The 22,123-nt window shown below is 52.9% G+C and overlaps 1 protein-coding gene across 4 annotated transcripts in view; it reads left to right on the plus strand.

The window, feature by feature from the left end:
• The window catches only part of GRIK3 (glutamate ionotropic receptor kainate type subunit 3), a 245,336-nt gene that overhangs the window by 73,495 nt on the left and 149,718 nt on the right, over nucleotides 1-22,123 (plus strand). The window lies entirely within an intron of this gene.

The raw sequence follows: 22,123 nt of genomic DNA on the forward strand, positions 1-22,123 counted from the left end.
GAGCTGAATCTGGGTTTCTGTTCCCAGGTGCTTGGGAGCCAGGTCTTTCAGAACAGGCTCACTTGACAAGTATATGTCATTCATATACTGACTCTTATTAATTGAGTGGTTACTATGGATCACAGATCCATTATCTCAGTTAATTCTCACAACAAGGATATATTTTTGCCATTATTAGCCCCAGTCTACAGATGAGGAAACTGGGCCTTTGAGAGTTGAAATAACCTTCCTATCAGTGGCAAAGTTGGGCTCTAACTCAGGCCTGTCTCCAAAGTGTATCTTCTTTGCCCTTCTGTCTTTCTCCTCTCATCACACACCTTCTGTGGGCACTGCCTAAAGACTCCTCTTGCCCACACCCCTCTGTGTCTGTCCGGCTGGATTTCCCTCTTGGTTTTCCCTCCTGCTTCCTCTTTATCTCCTGTTCTGTCACCTCCCACATTCCCATACCACAGACTGTGGTTCTGAGTCCTGGTGTTGTCTTTCTCAGCTAGCCACAGATGATCCAGGGGTCTCTGCTCCCTTAGGCCCAATGTTAGGCCCCTCAAAGGCCTAGAGCTGTGTATATGGTGTGACCCCTAGGTGGGGGGCCAACCAGCTCCTGCTGGGCTTGGAGATGGGAGCAGGAAGCCAGAACAGGGTGGACGAAAGCAACAGTCAGAAGCACGACTCAGGGCTTTGTGGTACCCAGTCGAAGGGGCCCAGGACTGAGCACATGGCCCCTGGTATCTCAGCTTTCAGTAGGGAAGGGACGACCTTCTGAAGGAAAGGGACTAGAAAAGAGAACTGAAGACCAGAAAAGCTCTCCTATGCACCCGAAGACCTCTTCAACTCCATGACAGTACAGCTCAAGCTATACTATCATTTTCAACTCATGCAAACTGGGTCTGTGCACAGGTGATTGGAGTGATGAGAGGAAAGTTCACTGGTTTTCCTCTTTTATCCTTAATACTTCTGACACCAGTTACTTTTTCCCCCCACACCAAGTAATTATCCAGTTTTCTGCAGACACTGACTGGGTATCCTATAATTTAACTCAATTTTGACCCTGTCTACTGGAGTTGGTATCAGATTTCATGGGTTAAGGTGCTCAGTTCCAAAGACTGCCTCCACTTCAGACACCAGTCACAAGCAGCGGGTCCCCAGGATACCCTCACTTCTGTTTGACTTGGTTATAAATTGGGGGTTCTCACAACCTCCTCCTCAGGTTTGATAGTTAGTTCTAACAGTTCACAGAACTCAGAGAAACTTACTTATGTTTAGCAGGTTACTATAAATTAAAGGATATGAGAAAGGATATAGATGAAGAGCCAGAGGTACAGAGGACAAGAGCTTCCATCCCTGTGGAGTTGAAGTGAACCACTCTGCTGGCTTATGGAAGTGTTCACCAACCTGGAATTTCTGTGAACCCACACTGATCCAGAGATTTTTATGGAGGCATCATCACACATACATGATCGATTATTACTCAATCTCTGGTGTGTTTCCCCTCCCAGGGCTGACCGCTCCAAATTTCTGATCATGGCTTGGGCTTTCTGATGACCGGCCCCTATCCAGAAACCCACCAAGAGTCATCTCGTTAGAACAAAAGCCATTTCTGTTGCCCAGGAAATTTCAAAGGATATATAAGTTCTATGTAAAATACTCCTATCACCTCCATCACTGAGGAGATTACAAGGATGTTAGGAACTTTGTCAGGAACTGGGGTCAAAGATCAAGTATTAGTAGCAGGTGGGGGGCAGAGACCAAATAAATCTTATAGAGTCACAGGTGACCCCTCAGGACAAAAGATAATTACATTAATACACAGTTGGCTGGACCTGCACTCTTGGTGGGTGCCTCTCACCAGCCAGCATCCCCTATGGCCCAGCATCTATTGGTATCATGGGCCATATTTCTCTTTCAGAGCAAAACTTGTGTTTCGGGTGGGGTTGAGAAGTGCCGTCTCAGCACGATGCTTCCCCGGCTAATATAGCAGTGTGAAGGCTCATCCCTGGAAGGGCAGATTAATCATTTCCGCCTGGAGTCACCATCCGGGCCAGATTTACGGTGGCGGGAGCATGGGAGCCCCCGACTTTATGGTCTTGTAAATTACAGAGCTGCTTGTGCAAGAGGCAGGCTGGGCTGTAAATCATGTGTAAGTGCTTGTAAATTGGGAAACAAATAGTATTTTTGCTTAAATTACCCTCTTTGCCACGTTTCTTAGGGAATCGAGGTTCCATAAAGGACCTTTAACCTCCCTGGGACCAGAATTCCCACTGGGACTCAATATAAGCCATCTCAGAGTCTTTCAAAGCCACATCCCAGCTGGTCTGGAGGCCTTAGGGTCAAATGGAGAAGAATTGACTGCGGTTGTCATAAATCCCTCTTTTAGGCAGGCTTAATCCACATTCTCTTGGGACTTCCTCCCCACCCCCACCCGCCCCCGGCTTCGTTTCAAATTAACCCCAGTCCCAGCTGGCCCCTCGCTACAGCTAGTCCTCTCCAAGGCTCTGGGAGGACAAGCTCACATGAGCTGCAGAGAATCCAATTTCATTCCTCCTTCTCCCCCACGCAAAGGCAGTGACTGACTGTGTGCCGGTAAGCGTGGCCTCTGTGTTAAGACGCTATCTGCTGGCTTTTTCTCATCTTTTCCCATTTCAATGAAATTACATTTATAATCTTTTTGCCTGCCTTGGTCAACTTTGAAGAGTCATTAAATTTGCTGATAGGCAGCCTGGCAAACTTTAATTGAATCAGGAATCATGGGCTCCTAGAAGGTTCAGCCTTCAGGGGACCTTGGGGACCACATAATTCAACTGCTTCATTTGACAGATGAGGAAATAGAAGCCTGGGATGGTTAAGTGACTTGCCCAAGGTCATACTCTGAGGGAGGGCAGCTCTGGGATGAGAGCTGAGCCTCCTTTTCAAGTGCGGCAATGCTTTCCACTCCACGGTGTGGGGCCCCTTGGATTTAGCTGTCACTTGTATAGCTCTGCTGTGTGATGAACCCTAACAGGATCAACAAGCCTTTGTCTTATTACTGGGAGAATTAGCTCATTCCAAATCCTTCCCCAGGAGACTGGGGCTGTGATGGGGGCTCCTGGCGGCTCTGGGGGGTTCCTTATGGGCTCTGGCATACGATTTTTGTCAGATGCCTTGGAAACTCCACTTTGCGAAGTGGTACTTGAAGCTTGACTTTGATGCTCTCTGTTATGGCTGCACTGATCACATCATGCGGGGTTGTTGCAAGGAGAGGAGTGGGAAGGACGTGAATAGCCTTGGATCCAGGCGGTGCTACTCACCATGAATGTGGTCTGAGACCTGAGCCTTGGTCTCCTCAGTTATCAAATGGGCATCAGGAGCTTTCCCTGGCAGTGTTACTGTGAAGACTACAACAGATACAGCATGAGAAAGCATCTAGGCACATGGAGAGCCCTCGTCCACGCTGGTTGTGTCAGAAGGGCAGAGATGTGGAAAGTGAAAAGTGAATGTGAAAGCCACTCAGTCACATCCGACTCTTGGTGACCCCATGGACTATATAGTCCCTGGAATTCTCCAGGCCAGAATACTGGATTGGATGGCCTTGCCCTTCTCCAGAGGATCTTCCCAAGCCAGGGATCAAACCCAGGTCTCCCGCATTGCAGGCAGATTCTTTACCAGCTGACCCACAAGGGAAGCCCAAGAATACTGGAGTGGGTAGCCTATCAGCGGATCTTCCCCATCCAGGAATCGAACTGGGGTCTCATGCATTGCAGGCAGATTCTTTACCAACTGAGCTATCAGGGAAGCCCCCTGAAGTGTGGGGCTTTGGGTTTTAAGTGATCTGAACTTGTCTGCGGAGGCTCTATGTGTAAAAAGAGGGAGAGGGATAACTGTGTGGAGGGCATCCCTGCTCATGTGGAGCCTGGATACTGGGGGCTGACTTCCTGTCCTTCGATCCTCATCAGCCATGCTAGCCGAGGCTGCCAGGCCAGAGAGCATGAGCCCTCTCCACAGGGAGGTCACCTGAGCTCTAACAAATCCTGAACCTTCAGCCGGTACCTCTCTGGGCAAAACAAGGTGAGGGGGAATCCTGTCTAGAGAAGGACTACGGGGTCATTCAGAGGGCCGACCCGCTATGGTAGGTGAGGAGCTCCTACAAAGGATGGCAGTCTCCCACTGCTCTTTATACATCATAAGGACTAGAAATTTAAAGCAGAGGTTCAAATCCCGGCTCCACCACTTCCCAGCTGAGCCACTTTGGGCGAGCTCCCGAACCTCTCTGAGCCTCAGATGTTCAAAGGGAGTGAGTCCTAGTACACAGCTCAAAGTGGCTGTGAGGCTCATTGAGATAATGCCAAGAAAGAGCTTAAAGCGGTGTCTGCCACCGAGAAAGGTTTCCTCGACATTGTGGTTATTCGTGGAACTCCCAAGCCTCCTTCCGGGCAGGCAGGAAACCACTGGGAAGCATGACGGGTGTGACTTTCATGTTCAGCCCGGCGTCCTGAGTGTCCTGGTCTCAGGAGGCTGAGCAGGAGGATTGTTTATTCCTGGAGCTGTTTTCTCCACCGCCTGCCTCCCCCAGACATACTTAAGGAGCCAAGCGGGCAGGAGGCACGAGGGAGCCCTGCCAGCCTGATGGAGCGGAAGACTGCGGACAGCTCCTGTGGACAGACAGATGGAGCGGCGGACACTGGGCAGGCGGCGCCCTGCCCAGCGCCTTGACCCCAGGCTTGGCCTGGCCTGGATCGAGACCCTCCTCCTCCTCCTCTCCCACGTCCTGCGTCTCTCTCCTGCCTCACCCTGGCTGCTGCTGTCTCTTCTACCCTTCCTGTCCTTGCCTTTGCTCCCCCTCGCCTCCACCCACCCCACATAATTGTTGGCTGTTTATCTGCCTCTGTAAGCTTTTCCTCTTTCCTCCCTTCCTTTCTTTCCCTTTGTATGGTCGTTCTCCATCTGATTTGATCCTCCTCTCCAGCTCTCCATCTCTCTCTCTCTGATTTTCTCTTCTCTGCTGTCTCTCTGTCTCTTAGCCTCCCTGTCTTTGCTCATCAGCTGTCTCACTCATCCATCGTCTGGCTCCTTCTTTCTCTCTGTGCGCCTCTCTCTCTAAGGCACCCCCGCCTCCCCCCACCTGTCCCTCTGCATGAACTCCCTCTCCAGCCTTCGACCTGCTCCCCTCAGGGTTGATCAGCCTGCACTGCGGACATGCCTGGCTATGCTCGGGTCTCCCAGGTCTTCTATACCTGCTGGGTTGTTCAGCTCTCTTTCTCCTTCCCTGCCCCTTCCCCCAGAAGCCAGAAGCATCACTTCGATTCTTTCCTAAGTGGATTCTGGGCTGGGGCAGTATCCTCCTAGAACATGTATCTGGGGGAGACCTTGAATCCTTTGGAGCAGAAAAAACAGGAACGTGAACTTAGTACGCTCTACCCATGGCCATTTTCTGAGCACAGATGAAGCTTCCATTCGATTAGGATTTGTGGAGCCCGCTGTATGCCTAGGACTGTGGGAAAGAGAAGAGACATGGTGGCATGCCCACTTGCAAGGATCTTTCTACTTAGTTGTGGCTGAGAAGCTAATACATCCTTGTGGAATTGTTCAGGGGCAGGTACTGGGCAGTTAGGGAGAAGAGCCATCCACCAGGGGGTCTGGAGTCGTCAGGGCCAGCTCCAGCCCCTTCCCAGTCCTTCCTTGGGTCTCCCTTCCTTTAGAAACCCTTTCATGTCTTCCCTGACAACCTGGATCCAGTATCCTTCATCCTCATTCCAAGGACACCTGTACTCAGGCTCTCAGACCAGTGGTCACAGCATATTGAAATCCCCTGGCTGGATTTCTCTGTCCTCCCCCATCAGGCTGGGGAACTCCCCAAGAGCAAGGACAGTTGGCTTTCCTGGTCCGTGCCAGAGTCCCCCTGTGCCTAGCACAGTGCCTGGTGCAGAGAAGGGACACATTCTGAGCTCTTCATGAGAAAAGCTGGGGAAATAAGGAAATGCTACTTGAATTACAGCAGGACAACCGTGTTGCAAGGGTCTTTGCATCCTTCGGCAAAGTGATTTTGTCTAGTACCTCCCAGCTCTGCCATCTCCAGGCATTAGTGTTGGAGTGGCAGGACCTTGAGCTCGCTTGGTCCAGCCCTCCCAGGTAACAGAGGGGCATCTGATGCCCATGCTGGGCCTGGCGTAGAGGGAGCAGAGGGAGGAAGTGCTCCCTCAGGGTTCTGCCTGGGGCCAGCATCCCTGCTTCCTCTTTTGGATGGCTGCTTCCCCGAAGATGCCACCTCTCACCGTGCCTGTTGCTGTCTTTGTCTCTGCCCCTGGCTATCTCTGTCTGCCACTGTCCTCATCCTCTCCTGATTTTTTTTTCCCCTCTGATGGGATAATTATGCTAATAACCCTGTCAGAACAAAGATAATTTGTGGTGGGCTTTTATTTCAGACTTTGGAATTCAGGCCGAGGCCCCTTTCCTGCCTGCTTCTGCATGCCCCTTGACCCATGGCTCAGGATCTGAGCCAGCCAGGTCTGTTGAGGGAGGGGTGGTGGGCGCTCGGGGGCAGATGGCAGGGTGAGGGTGTGGATGAGTGCATAGGTGTGCACATGCAGTGTACAGGGCCCACCTCTGCACAGGCACACACTGCATGAGATGCCTGCAGACACCAGCAGAACATGGAGAGGATAATCAGAGCCAGTGGCCCTGTACACTGCGTGTGTACACCTACGTACTCGGGTGCTTCCGGCTTCCGCTCTGGGGTGGGTGACCACTGACCACCCCAAAGCTGTGATAGTACTGACATGCACATGGTGATCCCCTAATACAGGCCAAATCAGTACCCATTTTTCTCTGGGGCTTTGAACCCCATCCTCCACTGTAGCCAGTCCTGGGCTAGAAGGGGCCTTGGCATATTCACTCACTGGGTGCAGTCTGTCATGGCTGTGGGGAAATGGGGCTGGTATGCCAGGCATCAGGGCCAGAGGGGTAGTTCCGTGTCCCTGCGAACTCCAAGGTCTAAAGATGCAGATTCCCGAGGACCCAGGTTTAGCAATGGGAGTCCCGGAGGTGCCAATGGGGTGAGCCCAGGGGCTGGACACAGAATTCTGGGCCACCCTGCCTGCTCCTGTTTCTCTGAGATTCTGAAATGGGTCAGGGGAGCATGGCCTCCACCGAGTATGGAACTAGAACCCCGGAGGCCATACATACTGCATTCTTGCCTTCAGTATTTCCCTCCTTCTCTAGGGGCCCCCAGTCCCCTCACCTTCCTCTCACATTCATCCACTTGCCAATATTTATTGAACATCATGAGTTTGAACAACCTCCGGGAGTTGGTGATGGACGGCGAAGCCTGGCGTACTGCAGTCCATGGGATCGCAAAGAGTCAGACACGACTGAGCGACTGAACTGAACTGAGCAGGGGCCAAGAATTGTGTTAAGCCCTGGAGTTACAGAGGATGCTTGTCTGATGGAGCACAGTGCAGACTCACAGCCACAGCACTCCCTGCCCCAACCTGGAAGTTCCCTGCAGTGTAAACATCTCCTTCTGTCTCTTGGTAAGAGTGCAGGCCGCTGACCAGTCTTAGTCAGGGGCTGGTTTATTTGACCCTCAGCTTCTATACCTGTCACGTGGGCATTGTGCTCCTTGCCTCCCAGAAATGTCAATGAGGCGATGGAGGGGTGCTATCTGGTACACCATGGGGCTCAAAGAATGTGGCCCCACCTCCACCCCACCCCCATCATTCTCTTTCTCCTACCACCACCCCCAATACACCCAGCCTCCTCTCTGCCCTGTCCTGGCACTTGGCTGTTATTAAAAAAAAACCCATCCAGCCCATCTATAAATTCACCTTTAAGGCTGGCCTCCTCTGCACCAGCCCAGCCCCTGTCCACTGGGCAGCATCCCCTTTCCTCTTGGCTCCAAAGGGCCAATCCATGCTGACCCCTCTGGGTGGAGTGCTACCCCCATCTGTCCTTCTCCAAGCATCTTCCTGCTCATCACTCCAGACCAGCCTGAGTCCTCCTGCTGTGCAGCGGGTGGAGGGGGATGGGTCTTGCCTCTCATACCCCCATAGGTGCTCAGCCTCACCCAGAGAGATGCAGATGAGTCCACTGGACAGTGAGTGTTCTCAGGGCAGGGCCTCCGAGAAAGGGCTGGTTTGAATGACTGCGTGATGGAGTAACCGAGAGATGGAGGAGTATTATCTCTAAGAGAGGGGATCCAGAACTTAAAAACAAACAAATGAACAAAAACCCTTTTATTTCAGAACACTTCAAAATATGCCAAAGTAGAGAGACTGGACCAGTGAGTCCTCGCGTGCTCATCAGCTCAATTGTCAGCTCAGGGCCGATCCTGTCTCATTGATTCCCCGCCTGCCTCTGAGTGACGGGAGCACCTGTGCTCCCTGTCCCTTCCCAAGGATGCTGGGGCTCTGGGTCAGGCTCATTTTAGGAGTCTTCCAAGACTGCCCAGGCAGTGGTGACGGGGTGCGCAGGCCGAAGGAGGGTGGCAGACGTGACCCCAGCAGCCCTCCTCTCAAAGACAGAAACCCGCCGACCACGACCACCGGCCACGACCACCAGCCAGCACAGAAAGAGGTCGTGGCAGCGCCCCCCGCTCTGGTGTGCAATTGGAATGCCGCCGTCCTGGTAAATTGTGGCGGTTTTGCAATTGAGGCTTTGAGTCATTTAAATGGCTGTGGGTGAGATGCTACACTGACTCATTTCATCTTCCTAAGTAACTTTCCTCTCTTGTGCTTGTGCTTACGCAGCACCGGGCGGTCTCATCAAGGCGGCTGCCAGACCCTGCCGCTCCCGCCCGCCAGTCTGCACCGCCAGCCCTCTCCTCCAAGGGCTTCCTCCCCCTCTGCTGCCCTGGCTCAGCACAAGCTGGCTTAGCGGGAAAGGGAAGAGGTTGCTGTTGGAAAGGCAGGTGTCAGAGCTCCCGGTGCTCCGCTCCACAGGCTGAGGACCGAGACGGATGAGCAGGACGCCTCGACTCCTGCCCAGGGGTTTTCCACATGACTCACTAGCTGTCGAGGGAGCCCGGAGGCCTGGGAGAGGAGGCAGCACCCAGACGCTGGGTCTGAGCACTGTCGCCTACCAGTCCTGAGAATCCTGTCCAGACGCCGGGCCTTGGCTGTGAAGGTCTCAGTCATATCAACCCCCCAGGGGTGACCAGCCAGAACCCCAGACCCTGGCCCTGTTGGCAGTGAGGGGACCCTCATGTGGAAGGCCTGCAGACACTCTGTGGTTGTGTGTGTGTCTGTACGTGTGTACGCAGTGCGTCTGCCTGTGTGTGTCCTGATCCTAAATGCCCTGGTGCTTCGGAGGCATCCACATCTATACGGCATATACCAGGGTGTTTTGAGCCTTCTGCTGTTGTGTCCGCGTATACGTGTGCTTCAGCGTGTGTGTGTGTTCTGTGCTCTGAGTATATCTGATATCTTTGAGCACGCGCGTGTGCGTGTGTGCTCTGCGTGACTGCTGGAGTCTGTTTGTCCTAATATGCCTGTGTGTGGTCGTATGTGTGGGTGCCCCGGGTCTCGCTGTATCTAGGCAGTGTGTGTGGTGTGCATGTGTGAGTGTGCACTCTGGGGTGTGTCTGTTGTGAGTCTGCGCCGTGTGTCTCTGCCTCTGTGTTTGGATGACATGAGGGTCTGTGGTGACTCGGTACACTTGAGTTTCTCTGGGTGTCAGGCCACGCGTGTGTTCACGCCTCCGTCAGCCTCTCTGCTTCTGTGCGCGCTTGCATGCTTGCCCACATGTACGTGTGCAGTCCTGTTTCTCGGGGTGAACGGGGGTGGGGAAGCACAGTCAGGGCAGTGACTGGTCAGGCCCGGCCCAGATGTCCCACCCTGCCCCTTCCCATCCTGCTGTCGGGTTGAGGACCGCCCGGCCAGGCCCTGCCATCAGCCAGATGGGCTGTCACTCATCCACGGCCTCTATTATAGGAGGGGAAGCAGCTGGCTGGCAGGCAGATGTGTTCACCCCGAGCTTCAGTGAATCTGTGAGCTCGAGGCCCATTCTGGGTTCCCCCTCCCTCTGCTGAGGGCTGTTGAGGGCTCCCCAGAGCTGGGGGCCCACATGGGTGAAGCCTCTGCCCATATAGCCCGAAACATCACCATCCAACAAAGAGCCAGCTTGGGCTTTCCTGCCTGCTCTTGAAAGAATAGGGCCTTGCCCAGGGCTCCTATGGGCCCCTGCACACGTGTGTGTGTGTGTGTGTGTGTGTGTGTGTGTGTACACTTAAGAGTGTGTCCCTCTGGGCATACCTGCAGGCCCTTGTCCATTCTCCCCTTGTGCGCCGAAGCACCTTCGTGTGGCCTGAAATTGTGTGTCCCTGCATGTCTGTTCTTGGTGTTATCCATGATATGTATGTGTATGTGTTTGTCCTCATGTGTATGCAGGATACACGTGTGCCTCTGTAAACATGTGTGCAGGGATCTGTCTGTGTGTGCGTGTGGTGGGGGGTTGTTAGCTTCCTTATACTAGCCAGTCTGTCTTTTGAAACTTTGCTGTGGTTTCCTCCCCTGAAGGGCATCCACAAACCTTTCTCCGTGCTGGGCCCTGGGAGATACAGGCAGGAGCAAGCAGAGTTTGGGTTCCTGGGCTTCTCAGGCTAGTGCAGTGGCAGCATCCCCGGCCTGGGACATAAGGCATGCTTGAGAGACAGGGGTGTTCTGCCAGGTCCACGTCCTCTGCACTTCCGGCCCTCCGTCTCCACCTGGAGAAGCCACCTCTGTCTTCGAGGATTCCTTCCAGAGCCCCCATTTCAGGACTTCTCTTCTGATGCCCCAACCAAAGACACAGCTTTGCCCTCCTCATGCCTACATGGCAGCATCAGACATTGTGCTCCTGGGAGATCCCTTTCCTTCAGGGACAGTAGGTTTCCCCAGCCCGGGCTGGGGCCAGAAGCCAGCGTGGGAGAAGGCTCTCTGACTGCAGGGGCAGCACTCTGGGGAGAGAGGGGCCAGGCGTGGCTCCCTGGTGCTCTTAGTCCCATCCTGGGAGTCCTCTTGTTGATCTCTGGCTGCACTTTCCTGCAGTTTTCCTATTAAGACTGTTCATGCTAAGTGTCCCTCTTTGCATCCCCTGCACGGAGCTCCACCAGGGCCACACTTTGATTGTTGTTGAGCCAACAAAGCCCTCGTGAGTATCTCCTCTGAGCTCCAAGCCCCAAGTCTCCCACACCTTGCTCCACGTCTCCACGTGGAGACCACAAATGTGCCCAACCCCAAGCCAGTGGCACCTACAGGGCTCTGTTTTCATAGACTGGGAAGCCATAGTTTCACGGCTGACTCCTTCCCATCCATCTCCCCTCCCCGCACCTGGCCCATCACTGTCACGTAGGTTTCACTTTCTAAGGGTGCCCAGGACAATTTTCTTCTCTCCATCCTTTCTGCCACCTCCTGCCCTGGGCCATTGTGATTGCCATCTCTGCTGCTCTCCTGCATCTGCCCTGGCCCCACCCCTTCATCGTTCCACCTGTGGTATCTACACATTCCATCATGGAGACCCCCTGCTTAAAGCCATCAACAGCTCCCCACTATTCTTACAATAAGACCCTAGCTCTGTGCTAGGCCCACTAGTCCCTTCAGTCCATTAATTCCTCTTCATCCTGCAGGTCTCTGCTCAGCATCACACATCACGCATCAGGGAGGACTCCTCTGACCTCTGCTTCTTCCCAACTTGTGCCAGGCCAGGTCATCCTGCCACCTGCTCTGACCACACCGAGCACCTCTTAGCACTTGCAGGAGCCAGAGTGAGGTGCTTATTGGGGATTATCTGTTTCATTAGCTTCCGACACCTCCTCTAAGGGCTCTGAGACCAGGGCTGTGTCGGGGTTTGCCCAGTGCCAGCAGGGAGGTTCGCAGTCTGCAGACTGGGAGCTCGGCAGACGTGTCCCAGTGAATGGGTGAGTGGAAGGAAAAACGAGTGGAGAGAGCCCCATCTCTTCCTCCTTTCTGCTCCTCCTCCTCCAAGCAGTCCTGAGTCAGCCTGTAGAGCCCTTCAGAGGACAGTGTGGACACCTAATGGTTCACTGATGCGTCCTGTCACCTTGGTCTACCAGGAGAGCTTTCCCTTGTCACCTGGCTACATTCCTTCTCTTCCTTCAGATCTTGGTTTTTGAATGTTCCTTTCTTGGAGAGACCTCCCCTGGTATCACAGGTAAATTAGACCCCTCCTACCATTCTCTATCATGGTACCTTGCCTTTTTCCTCCTAGCACTTATGCAGTTGAATGTCATTCATTCACATATGTTTTAATTGTCTGTCTGTCCCACCAAACCATAAGCTCCATGAGGACACAGATCACATCTGTTTATTCCCCACTAGTTACCCAGAGCCCTCTTGGCATGCAGTAGATGCTCAATAAGTGCACTCATGAATGAATGAGAGATTGTGTTATGTAATTTATTTTCCAATTCTGCAAGGGATCCATTTTAGAGATGAGAAAACTGAGGGCCAGAGAGGCTGAGAAGCTCACCAGTGGTTCGGAGCTCGTGAGAGGTAGAGTAGGGATTCAAACCCAGGTTTGTCACATTCATTCATTCAGGGCCTGCCCTGTACCGGGGACTGGGGCACAGAGGTGAATCATCAGACTTGCTGCCTGGGAGATGTCTCAGGCCAGCTGAAGGTCTGACCCAGATGGTGGCCATTGGGAAGGACAGCTGGAGGTTGTGGGGGCCCTGCAGAGACTTCCTGGAGGAGGTGTTCTTTGAGTGGGGTTTTGAGGGATGTGTAGGTGTTTGTCACTGTGTGGTGCATACTGCACAGCAGAAAGAGCACCAGACGGGATCAGGAGGCCTGGGCTTCACCCATCTACCATGCCTCCCACCTGTGACTTTGGGAAACTCACTTTCTAGAACTGTTTCCACATCTATAAAGCAAGGTGGTTGGTTGTCTCTGCCAGTGAAAGGCTCAAGTGGCTGATTGGCAGGACGTTGGTTTTCCTTCACTCTTCCCCTTACCAAGGTCCTGGAGGGAAGGGCTGTTTGGAGGAGAGAAGCTTGGGGCAGCGGCTGGGCTCACTTCCTGCCCTCTGCCCCCTGCCTCCCGGCACCCCACTGCCCGCTCCTTCCTCCCTCCTGCTTCCCTGTTCCTACTCCCTCCTCTTCTTCCTCGTGCCCCTCCTCCTGTCCTCTCCTCCCTCCCCCCATCCTCCTTTCCCTCCCCTCTGGACCTCCTCCCTTTCCTCTCCGTCTGCCCTGCCCTAGGGGGAGAGCACAAAGGGTAGTCACAGTTAATTTAGGCTCAAGTACCTGGTCACCTAGAAACAAGGCCAGTCCCCCGGCACAGGGCCTCAGCCGCGGCCTCATTAATCTGTGCAAGACCAGCCTTGTCGGTGCTGATCTAAGTAGGGCAGAAGCCACACTGCCGTGGAGAGGGGACCTGGCGCTCTGGCCGCTTGGCCCCCAGCGGTCACATGGCCAGCCCCAGGTGTGCGGTGGGAGGAGGACAAAGAAGAAGCAAGGAGAAATGAAGACCCTGGGGGTGTCTGTTGTCCCTTCCTCCTTGTGTCCTTGCTGCTGGCTTGAGGACTCCTGGGCTTCTACCGTGCCTTCCTTGTATGTGTCCGTGACCACACTCCACTCTTCCCCACCCTCCCCTCCTCCCCGAATGCGGGGCTATGTTGTCCCCCCTTCAGAGGGTGATGTGGAGCTTGGGGTCCCCAGTCCCCACCTCTGCTCACAAGCACGGACCCTCAGACAACTCCTGTGTCCAGCCTCATGGCTGCGTGCCTCTGCCACGGGTGACCCCAAGCAGCTTGGCTCCCTCCACAGAGCCACCTCCTCCCAACTCCAGACCTTCTCCTCCTCTGGGTGCTGCTCTGGGACATTTGCCCCATAGGGCTGAGTACATTGCCTCTGTCCCGCCTTGGCTAATATGTTTAGAAGAACCTCTGACCCCAGCCTGCAGTGAAGGCTCTGCCATGCCCCACCTTAGGCTTCAACTGGCCTATTCACAGTAGCATCACAGGCCCCAGTATCCCTGGGGGGGGTAGGGGGTGGAGGGGGGAAGTGGAGGGGTGTGTGTAATTGGTAGGTGAGTGTTTAATTGGTAGGTGAGAGCACATGATCACTTGTGACATCAGCTTCCGCATATTTTGACCCCCAAAGCCCTAGTTCAGCTCTGCAGTGGGGGGAAACAGCACGTTTTCATCCAGACAGCCCCTGAGGATAAACAGGCAAAGGTCGTGAAGGCTCTTGCCTTTCCCAAAGCCAACTGTGCAGCAGGCTGGAGGGTACCAGCTGGGCCACCATGTCCATCACACGTTCCTCTGCTCTGCACAGCCCGCCAGCCGCACAGCCTGCCTGGCACAGCCCAGCCCAGCACAGCCCAGAAGCAGGTTGCCGAGTCTATTCTAGCTTTGCTTCTGAAAAACTGATCCATTCGGAGTGCAGGAAGATGGATGTAAACACTGGCCACAACCTGACTGCCCAACTGTTAGGATTTGTCAAGGGAATTATGGAGCATCTACATTTTTTTATGGGAAAATATTTTCTTGAATGGAAAAATATTATTTTATACATGGAGAAATGACTTGAAAGGACCTGCACCACAATACAGACAGTGATTTTTCTGGATGGCGCAGTTATAAGTGCTATTAATTTTTTTCTTTCTATTATTCAGTGGATGTGTATTTTGTAAGGAGAGATGAGTATATTTCAGAGTCTGAGTCTGAATGCCAACTGATCGAGTCTCAGCTGTGCTGTCTTTGGCAAGCCAGCTCTCCTTTCAGAGTTCCAATTTCTACACCTCTAGGACTGGGTAATAAAAATCATTTCATATTAACATTGTTCCGAGAAAGAAAATGAGATTGTGTGTGTGTGTGTGTGTGTGTGTCTGTGTGTGTGTACATACTGAAGCAGAAGCTGGTACATATTTAGAGCAACTCCAGTATGATGGGCACATAGGTAGCCTGGATTCAAACCCTGACTCTGATACTTACCAGCTGTGTGGGTTTGGAAAAGCTGCTTAACCACTCTGCACCACTGTTTCTTGTTTGTAAAATGGGGTTGTTATAAGGGATAAAGCATTAGAAACACAGTTGTGTCTGAGTCTTTGTGACCCCGTGGACTGTGGCCTGCCCGACTCCTCTGTCCATGGAGTTTTCCAGGCAAGAATACTGAAGTGGTTTGCCATTTCCTACTCTAGGAGATCTTCCCGACCCAGGGATCGAACCTATGTCTCCTCTGTCTCCTCCATTGCAGGCAGATTATTTACCATCTGAGTCACATAAAGGGATTAATATATGCAAAGCACTTAATATGGTGCTTGTATACAGCAGGTGCTCAATAAAGGCTAGCTGTTATTCTGGTTCTTATCATTTTATTATTGAATATGTATTCTTTCACTTTCTTTCCAGGCCATTAGGATTCAGAGGCTTGAGGAGCCACAGGGGTCACCTTTCTCAGAGAAGGTTCTTCCCACCAGTTTCAGAGTCAAGGAAACAGGGGTCCTCTGGGAGCTTCCGTCAAGGGGCTGGAGGCCACCAGGAAAATTGGGGTTCTCTGTACTAGCTGGGGTCAGAGGTCAGATTGGGGTAATGGGGTTCAGTCTGGGCTCAGGATAAGGACTAATTTGGGGCACAGATCTGTCTCGCACTCTCCAGTGGAACCACAGTCTGGACTCTGACCCGTGCTGCTGGCTGGGCATCCAGAAAGGACCTTGCCGTGGGTCCCAGCCTCACTCTTGAGTGAATCCATCCTTTAACTTGTTTCAGCCGCCCCACAGGCCCCGTGATACCCGCCTTCCCAGGCAGGCTGAAGCCCCCAGCAGTGCCCTTGACCTGTCCTCCCCAGGAGTTGCCCACCGTGTCCTGGTCTCTGAGCATCCTCCAGCGCGAGGAGAGGCCAGCTCAGCTTGGGCGCGGGGGAGGAGCATAACCGACCCGCCCCAACCAACCCCATACCCGGGCCGACCTCCCTGTATTTTTAGAATCGTTCCTGCCTGTCCACCTGGTGGGCAGTGGGCTGGAGACAGGGAGGCCGGCCGCCCCTTTCCCCAGGCAATGACAAGCTGATGGAAGGCCCAGATGCTCCCTAGAGCCGAGCTGGGCTCCAGCGCTGGCCCTCGCTGGTGATGAGCGGGCACGGAGCTGTGTGCACAGATGGCCCTACATGTGCTCATAATTTGCCAGAATAAATAGTTATTATTAATCTCCCCTGTGCTTTCCTTCTTCCCCTTCCTCTCCCATTTACTGTTCGTCCCAGGCTGATGCGGAAGCGCTTGAAGGCAGGGCCTGACTTGTACTCTTCTTGCTGCCCTAGTGCCTGGTTCAGGACTGGCACACAGTAGGTATACTCTCAGCATGAAGCCAGGCACATAATTGCTCCTTCCTCATCCCTCCATGATAAGAGCTCTTCCAAACAAGATCTGTACACAATAGGGTTTCGGCCAACTCAGGTTGATGCTTACAGTAGATGCTTTCTTGGCATGGAGCCTGGCATAGAGTAGGGCCTCTCCCAGCATGGGACCTGGGTCATAGTAGAAATTCATCCAGCATGATATTGGACACACAGTAGGACCTCAGCCAACCCAGAGTTTTGTTGGGAATAGGTAGGTTTCAGACAAATGTTTACCAAATCAAGTTTTCCTCCTCTCTGCTATGCTCAAGAAATACTTACTAAGTACTTAGTATGTGCCCAGTTTGGTACCAGGTATTGTGAGGATTGCTTCTTGGGAGAAAAGCTGTGTCAAACTTAGATGTGCTATGCTGCGCTGAGTTGCTTCGGTCATTTCTGACTCTTTGCGACCCTATGGACAGTAACCCAAGCTCATCCGTCCATGGGATTCTCCAGGCAAGAATACTGGGGTGGGTGGCCAGGCCCTTCTCCAGGGGATCTTCCCAATTCTGGAATCAAACCCGCATCTCTTATGTCTCCTGCATTGACAGGTGGGTTCTTTACCACTAGCACCTCCTGGGTAGCCCTATGACAAACCTAGACAGCGTATTAAAAAGCAGAGACATCAGACATCACTTGGCCAACAAAGGTCCATAATAGTCAAAGCTGTGGTTTTTCCAGTAGTCATGTAGGTATGTGAGAGGTAGACCATAAAGAAAGCTGAGAGGTGAAGAATTGATGCTTTCAAATTGTGGGGTTGGAGAAGACTCTTGAGAGTCTCCTGGACAGCAAGGAGCTCAAACCAGTCAATTCTAAAGGAAATCAACCCTGAATATTCATTGGATACTTTGAATTGAATATTCATCCAATACTTTGGCCACCTGATGTGCAGAGCCGAGCCGACTCATTGGAAAAGACCCTGATTCTGGGAAAGATTGAGGGCAGGAGAAGGGAGTGACAGAGGATAAGATGGTTGGATGGCATCCTTGACTCAATGGATATGAGTTTGAGCAAACTCTGGGAGATGGTGAAGGATAGGGAAGCCGGGCCTGCTGCAGTCCATAGGGTTGCAAAGAATCAGACACAGCTTAGCAACAGAACAATAACAGCAAATTATGAGGGGAGCAGGGTAGGTTAAGACAGGGACCATTCATTCTTTCTTAAGGAACCTACAGCCAAACGATGAAGCATTAGTCCTATACAAAAGCCCCATCACAAGGTGGACTGAGTTGGGTGCAAGAAGGGAGAGCTGCCTGGAGGAGGAGGTACTGGAGATGGGTCCCATTTCCTTTGTCATCTAAAGAGCAGAGGTGAGTGATAGAGTGGGTGGGGCCTGTTAGAATAGCTGTTAACTCTCACAGCTGTAGGTTGGCAGGGTGGTCATTCATTTATTCAACAAGTGTCGAGTGCCTGTGATATGCTGGCACTGCTCTGAGCCCTGATGACATGGCTCAGAATAAAAGCCTCCCCGCCTTTGTGGGGACGGCAGATCGAAAATCCAGTGTATTAGATGTCACCTGGTGATCGTGCTTTGAGGAAACGTAAAGGAGGGAAAGGGGACAGAAGACGGGAGGGGGTGAGCTCTTTTGCAAGGTTAGACATGATGTGATATGATGACACTTGAGCTGGAAGCTGATCCAGTGAGGGACAGAGCATGTGGGTTAACAGGGGGAGAGCCTGGCAGATGTAGGGAAGGGGTGTGTGGTGAGGGGGGGAGTGCTGATTAAGAAGGGCCTAGAACACCAGGGTGAAGAGTCTGGACCTTATTCTGTCGTGGCAGCCAGCCTTTGAAGGCCTTTGAGCAGAGGAGGGAGGTGATCAGAGCCTTAGGAAGGAGAACTGGCAGAGCTGGAGGCTGAGGCCAGGCAGGGGCTGTGTGGCCATGGTCTAGGTGGGCGATGACAGGCCAGGTGATGATGGGGAAGGGGAGGCGCAGAGGCCATAGGTTTTTAGTGGTGGCATTGGTTGTGTGAGATCAAGGGAAGGGGAAAAACAAAACGCAGTGAGAGTGAACTCTCGCGTGAACCCCTCCAGAGCCTCCCCTACAGCCTAGAAACTCCACAATCTAGGTCCCCTTACCTCGCCTCCTCTTCTTTCCTCTCCCTTCATCTTTCTCCATCTCCTCCGTCCTTCACACCCCTTCTGAGCCAGCCTCCTTGGAGGAATATTAAAAGTCAAATTGTCAAGGTCTTCGTGGGGACCCCGGTGGCCTGATGGGGCAATGACCACATCAGAAGTAGTTAAGTGCCCTGTTTTTTGTGTCGGACAAAAAAGCGTTTGCATCCCAGCTCTGCTGTTGACAAGCCACACGACGGTGGTTGAGTTAATATCCCTGAACCACTGAATCCTCAGCTGTAAGATGAGAAGATGCCAGTGCTAACAGGGCCCAGCACAAAATCCGAGTTCCACGAGTGTGGCTGTTGCTCTTATTGCTGTCATTTATTAACCAAATGGGAGGCTGTTAACATAGGTGGATCCTTCAGACACGACAGCCACCTTCAGAGAGGTAAGACTGATTCGGAATCAGGTCGCTCTGCCCAGGTCACTCCTGATGCTGGGCACACCCAAGTGTCCAAAGTCCCCACTCCAGGCAGGCTGCCTGGGAGTCACTCAGGATGGCCTTTCTGTATCCCCCAGCAGGCACCCAACCCTCCGTCTCCCTGTAGAAGGCCCAGAGGACACTGCAGACCTTTTGATGCCCGCTGGAGCTGCAAACTCTGGGTTGTCCCAAGGCCTGGAGCTCAGCCTGCACTGTGTCACCCCTGTGACCTGTGTTCCCTCAGTTCTCCTAGGGTTTAGCCCTGCCTCCCAGCCCAGCGTCTCAGTTGTCAGGGCCTCCATGGAGGTTCTGGCTGCAGAACTCACTTCTGGTCTGGCCTGGGCTGGGCCTCAGGGCCAAAGCTTTAATGGTGGAACTTTTGGCACCTGTACTATCCACTGGCCCATGAGTCCCTGGTTCTTTACCTTTACCCCTAGACTGAAACTTCTTGGGGGCCAGGAATTTGTCACCCTGGACAAACCAGGATACCCAGATACCCAGATGGTAAGACTCTTTGGGGCACAACAAGGGTCCACGAGGACCCAAGGGAACGAGAGAAGCATCCCCATCAGGCATGGGCTGGTAAGAGCAGGACATCCAGTGCTGCCACACATCAGCTGTGTGACCTTGGGCAAGTCACCTCACCTCTCTGAACTTCTTTTTCTTTATCTCTGAAGTTAAGTAATTCCATCCTTCCAGGGCCAGTGTACTGATTAAATGAGATTATAAACAGCAAAACCACCTTAAAAGTGCTGGGGAATACTGGTTGTGGATCAATACCTGAGTCAGTAGACTCAAGCCCTGCCTCTGACTTGATGGACAACTTTGAACCATCCATACACTCTCTCTCGGGTCCCCAGTGTCCTCCTATCTGTTGTGTGAAGGATCAGTTTAAATGATGTTGCAGGATGAGTCTTAATCATGTCACAAGTCCCTGCCAGTTCTGAAAGTCGGTGATGGACACCTGGACATTTCTGTCCCCAGTGGAAACCCCAAGGCCTGGGAGCCCCTCCCTGCCCAGACCTGGTCCTCAAGACTGGTTCAGGCCCCTCTCTAGCTGCCCGGTCTCATCCGCTCCCCCACCAGCCTCTCTCCACGCCTCTGCCCCTTTTCCCCTAAATGGATGTGTTGTCCAGAAAACTAATTGCTGTGACTCCAGTGTTTATTTGGAGACAATACAAGCCGATTGAAACTGCCGCATCAGGAGAAATATGTTCCACTTAGATCTTTAAATTAGCTCGGCACTGGCCTTTGATGAGGCTGGCCTGGGAGAGGCATCTGCCCTCGTGCTCCACTGATCATTGGCCACTGCGGGCCATTTGCTTAATGAACAGTGTGGCCAGCGGCCAGGGGGCAGGACCAGCTGGGCACACCTGCTGCCCACGGGCTGGACTGGCTGGAGTGGCCTCGCTGTGCCCTTGCCTTGGACTTCAGCTTGGCATCCTGCCCTTCTGATCGAGGAGGACTCTAAAGTCAGCTCAGTCACTGCTAATGGCCCTGATATAAAGATGGTCCCATTACTGGGTGCTTCCTGCATCCCCTGCCAAGCAGGCTGAGCTCTCTGCAGACATTACCTCGTTAAAGATTAGAGCAGTCTACAGAGGTTGGGTCTGTTGTTCACCCATTTTGCAGATGTGGAGACTGATTTAGAAGTGCGAGGCAGTCACGGGGAAAGGACAGGAGGAAGGGGACTGAAGCGGAGGATGAGGACCATATACTTCCTGCCAGAAATGTCACAAGGACCGTCCCCTTAATGTCTCCAAGGCCCCTTCCTCTTCCCTTCTCTTCCTGTGGCCTCGGTCCTGGGAGCAGTCTCTCTGCTTCCCAACAGTGTGTTCTGCTGCCTCTCCTCACCCCTGTCCTCCTCTGCCTTCCCCTTTTCTTCTCCCCACCTTCCATCCTTTCCCCTGCTCTGATATCCTGCAGTCCTCAATTTCCTGCTCCCTCACCCCAGATTCCTGTACTTGCAGACTATGGAAGGCAATGGAAGGCTGCGACCCTTTCAACCTGAAGGGCCTTCCAGCAAAGATGTCCCTTTGCCATCTGTCATATCCATCTCCAGGGAATGACATTCTCAGATATTGGGGATTCACCTTGCCTCCCAGCTATTCTGTTTACTAGCAGCCCGCTAGCCCTGGGAGTTGCCCTTGTCCTTCCTCTCCTTGTTTCCTCCTGTGGTTATTCCAGGCCCTCCTCCTGGGGATGGGGTGAGATGGATACATCAGGGCAGCAGCTCTTCAAGGGGCCCCTGGTCTGGGCCAGCTGTGTGCCTCCCTAGGGGAAGGGGGTGGGGTTGCAAGCCCTGGGAGTCAGTCACTCAGTTCTGTGGATTCCTCTGATGCCTGTGTGAGATGCAGGTCCTGAGCTGGCTTAGGCCTGATGAGTAGGTGTGAAGGGGGCAGAGCTCTCAACTCTCCCAGAACTGCTGCAGCTGCAGACCTAGCTGAGGTCTCTGAGAGTCAAGCCTTCACCTGCAGCCAGGTACTTGGCAGTGACCTGTGAGTCCCTCCAACAGGTTGGGGCCAATGCCTGAACCAGCCCAGCCTGGCTTTGCAGGGCTTCCTCCTAGACTGTGAGCTCCTCTAAGGCAGGGCACATGTCTTCCTAAACCCCTTGACTGCTGTCCTGCACCCAGTGTAGCAGTAGACCAAGAATGAAGGAATGGTAGCTAATTATCATTCATTCAGCCACTGTTCATTCATTTTTCTTTTCTTAATTTGCCCATTTATTGTCTACTCTTGCCAGAAAGTTTCTGGTCCAGATTCTTAACATGTAATTACCTCCAGGGCCAGACTAGGGAAAGACTAATGAGGTGCCTCAGGCACAAAATTTAAGGAGACACTTACTCTCAGGGTCATGCGAGTACCTGATTAGCTCAGTTCCTGAAAATGACCTTGCTGGTAGGTATTGTAATTTCCATTTTAGAGATGAGGAAATGGAAGTCAGAGAAAGGCTAATTACTTCCGTGGTCACCTGGCTGGTAAATATTTGTTCCCAGGTCTGTGTGATTCTAATGCCTTTGTTTTTTCTTCTGAATGGCCCTTGGTTTCCCTGCCCTGCCTGACCTCTGAGCAGGGCCCCCAGCACTGGGGAGGGAGGCTGAGTTGCATCCCCTTCCCTCCCTGTGTTATGCTCGCCTCCAGCCCGTCTTCTGAACAGACGGGCTGTCTGTCTGGAGTCTAGTCCCAGCTCCTCTGCTTAGGGGATGACAGTGACCTTGGGCAAGTTACTTAAACTCTCAGTGCCTCAGTGTCCTTCTCTGTAAAAAGGGACAGAATAGTAGTGCCTGT

This window comes from Cervus canadensis, chromosome 2, assembly GCF_019320065.1.
Source record: "Cervus canadensis isolate Bull #8, Minnesota chromosome 2, ASM1932006v1, whole genome shotgun sequence".
NCBI lineage: Eukaryota > Metazoa > Chordata > Mammalia > Artiodactyla > Cervidae > Cervus > Cervus canadensis.